Source organism: Odocoileus virginianus, chromosome 9, assembly GCF_023699985.2.
Source record: "Odocoileus virginianus isolate 20LAN1187 ecotype Illinois chromosome 9, Ovbor_1.2, whole genome shotgun sequence".
Lineage (NCBI taxonomy): Eukaryota > Metazoa > Chordata > Mammalia > Artiodactyla > Cervidae > Odocoileus > Odocoileus virginianus.
Window position 1 is genome coordinate 72,930,596 of NC_069682.1, and position 3,743 is coordinate 72,934,338.

The 3,743-nt window shown below is 59.7% G+C and overlaps 1 long non-coding RNA gene across 1 annotated transcript; it reads left to right on the forward strand.

Moving 5' to 3' along the window:
- The first annotated feature begins 257 nt into the window (after nt 1–257).
- On the forward strand, nt 258–1,983 carry LOC139036521 (uncharacterized). The gene is made up of 2 exons (XR_011489287.1): nt 258–923; nt 1,376–1,983. It is a non-coding gene; the product is annotated as an uncharacterized lncRNA (long non-coding RNA).
- Nucleotides 1,984–3,743: the final 1,760 nt, after the last annotated feature.

Consider the following 3,743-nt stretch of genomic DNA (forward strand, 5'->3'; position numbering starts at 1 on the left):
GGGAGCCTGTGTGTGGCGTCACAGCGTTGCCGTGCTGACTGTGTCCCTGGGCAGGCCCCTTCACCCCTGTAAGGTGGCGGGGGCTCCCTGCCTGGGAGGCCGGGCGGGCATAAGTGAGCTATCTACCAGTGTCAGGCTCCCATGAGGGCCTGGACCACACTAGGCGCCAAGAAGGCGCCGGCTGTGGTCCTTACCGTCCCTGAGCCCCCAGAGGAGGGGACAGGGCGCCGTCGCTGGTGTCAGGGTCGCTCGGGGTGGTGCCGGCGGCCACGTCCGCGGCTGACTGTGGCGTGGCGGCGCTCAGGTGTTCCGGTTCATTCCGTCCCCCTTCCTGATGGGTTTGCCTTTCCAGCCAGCTCTGAAAACCCAGAGTCGCCCTGCCCCCAGCCCGGGCCTGGAGACTGAAGCACGGAGTGAATGAAGGGGGCTGTTCCCTCATCTGTACAGTGGGTCTTGCAGGCCCAAAGCACGGGCCAGCGCCTGAGGACAGTAGGCGCTTGGGGAGCCTCTGTCTTCCCTCCCCTCCCCACTGTGCCGCTCTCCCGCTCCCCTGGGGGCGCAGCCCTGACTGCACCCACCTCAGCACAGGCGATCTGCCCACAGACCCGGGCTCCCCACACGTTCGTTCACACCTTCACCCTGTCAGTAATTTTTTTTTTTTTAATGCTTTGGCCTCACTCCACAGGATGTGGGATCTTAGCTCCCCGACCAGGAACTCCCCTGCATTGGAAACACCAAGTCTTCTCCCTGACCAGGAACTCCCCTGCACTGGAAACACTGAGTCTTCTACTGGACCACCAGGGAAGTCCCTCAAATATTTTGCGCACCTACTAATGCTCCAGTCTGCAGGGATGTGGAAACGAAGAAAACAGGCAAAAATCTCTGTAGATATTCTGTTAGTAGAGATGGCCATCAGAGACAGTGTGAGTCAAGCTGATACTCAGGGCCCAGGTTGGGGGGGGGGGTGGTCAGGGGAGGCCCTGCCTGCCTCAGTCTGGGCACTTGGGGAAGGCTGTGCATTCAGACCAGAAGGATGTGGAGAAAGGGAGCCAGGTGAAGAGTGGGGGGTGTCCCAGCGGCCTGGACTGGCCCCTGCAGGAGGTGGGGGAGTGGGCATGGCAATTTGGGGACCTACCTCTGGCTTGGCCTGGATGGGGGCAGGAGAGAGAGGGCGGGGGGTGCTGGAAAAGGCCTGACTTGACTTAGGTTTTACCATCACTCCGGCCTCAGCGTGCAGCCGGGACTGGGGGAGCATGGTGGCTGGAGGCAGGCAGACCAGAGGGGAGCCTGGAGTCCTGTCCACCCGTCAGAGAACAGTAGGGAGGGAGGTCAAGTAACCCCGGAAACAGGGTGTCCTGATCTTCCCTGGAAACAGGCCCAGGATGTGGGAGCTGAGACTTCCTCCCTCCTGCCGGGGAACTGGCTCAGGCATCAGCATCACCTCCAACATCATCCTCCAGCATCACCTCCAACATCATCCTCCAGCATCACCACCATCACCTCCAGCATCACCACCAAGACAACACTTGGGCAGTGGCTGTCAGCCCTTGCACTGCTCACCCCATGTCTGGCCAGGCACTTCCGAGATGGGACCGCCCCGCGGCTCCACATGGTGTGACGTCCCACGAGGGTGTTCACAGCACATTCAGCACCAGCCCAAGATGGAGATAGCCCAGTGGTACATCACCCGTCACCCGTCAAAGCCACCACATCTACCCAGAAAGCAGAGGGAGGGGCCGGATGGTGAAGAATTTTGGAGCGCAGACCTGGGAGCCTGCCTGCCTGGGTCTGAATCCCACCTCTGCCAGGCACAGCTGTGTGGCACTGGGCAGGTGCCTAGATACTCTGTACCTCAGTTTCCCCATCTACAAAATGGGGATTAGGACTTCTAATAAGATCACTTCACTCTTCTGATGCATTCATTGATCCATGTAAAGCATCTGGAATCATGCCCAGCACACAGTAAATCCTCTGGAAACCTTTGCTGCCATTATTATTATTGTGAACATTATGGTTATTATTCCTCGGCAAAGTGAAAGTCACTTAGTTGTGTCCAACTCTGTGACACCATGGACCGTAGCCCGCCAGGCTCCTCTGTTCATGGAATTCTCCAGGCCAGAATACTGGAGTGGGTAGCCATGCCCTCCTCCAGGGGATCTTCCCAACCCAGGGATCGAAGCCGGATCTCCCGCATTGCAGACAGATTCTTTACCTCCTAGTGGTAGAAATATGGGTTAATCCAAGGGAGAAGAGGCAGGACCAAATGTAAAGTGGGCTGCCAGTTGTAGAAAAAGGCAAGAACAACTAGATTGTGTGTGTAGATGCTTGCAGCCTCTCAGAAGGAAATCTGAGTCACTGAAAGCCCTGGATTTGGTGCAGGGAGTGTGGACTTGCGGGGAGCGGAGAGCCACGCTGACTTTTCAGTCTATGCTTTTACACCCTCTGTGCTGAGTTCCATGTGTGTTTCCTCTGTATGCTTGTATGTATATTCAAAACCAAACATGCCAGAAAGCAATTCTGCTTGAGGTTCCCTCCCAGGAAGGCCCCGGCACTCCCCACCCCCACCCTCTCCACCCACCCCCTCGTCCTGGCCTGTGTGTGTGGCCCAGTCTCGCCTGGTTTTCAGAGCTCTAGGCCTTGGAGCAGGTCCGAACTGGAGTGCCCTGCAAGAAACGGGGCTCCTCAGAGACCCCCAGAGCGGCCTTGGCTCCGGGTGGTGCAGGGTGTGGGGGCTGGAGGGGGTGGTCCCGACCTGCTGATGAGAACTCCAAACGCTCCCAGCCCGGGGGTTGCTAATCGCTTCCAGATTGGCTAGGTCAGGGCCAGGGCCCCCGCCGCCTGGCTCCATAAACAGCCCGTCGCTCCAGATGGCGGCTGGCTCCAGCCTGGCGAGCAGGTTCACGGGGGACTGGGGGGCCGCAGCAGGTGGAGGACCCCCGCCCGCCTCGTTGGGGCAGGGAGGCCCCGCCCGCCTGCCCGCTGCTGCCGTCCAGGCTGCCTAGAGGCAGCACGCCGGGCCAGGAGGGGGAGTTCAACCCATTCCTCAGAGGGGAGAAACCGAGGCCCTGAGGGGGCCAGGGACGGTCCCAGCTTGGTGGTGGACAGCAACGGAGGATGGGGCTCCTGGGTCTGCTCGGCTCTGAGTCCAGCGCACAGTGGGGCTGCAGTGAAGACCCAAGTGAGGAAACCGGGAAGAAGAGAGGGAAGGAGGGAGGCATTCTGGCCCCCTGGGCTCAAATTCTGACTCTGACTTTTAGTCCCTGAGGGAATCAATTGTTTCTGCTTTCGGAGCCTCGGTTTTTTCATCTGTGAAATGGGGATGGCCAGAGGGCTGACCTTGGCAATTGCTGGAACAGGGACCTGGCTCTTGTGGACCTCGGGGCCAGTATGGGCTGTCTGTTGCAGGCGCTCCGCTCTGTCTCTCTCGCCCTGAGCCTCCTTCAGTTCCTGCTTCTCCCCCCACCACGCTCCCGCCAGGAAGAATGGTGGCCGCCTCCAGGAAGCCTCCCCGACTTCCACTCAGACCTCTCCCTTTGTGCCAGGTTCTGTGCCCGTCCTGCAGCCCTCCCCAGCTCCATGGCATTTTACTGGTACCTGCGCTATTTGCCGCTCTGGCAGGCAAGGAAATCGAGGGTCAGGAGGTAGCTATGCTGGGGTCCCCAGCCCTTGTCCCTGCAGGTGAAGAAACGGGGGTCGTGGGGCAGCAGGGCACAGTGAGGGGCTTACCACCAGGAAAAGGCAGA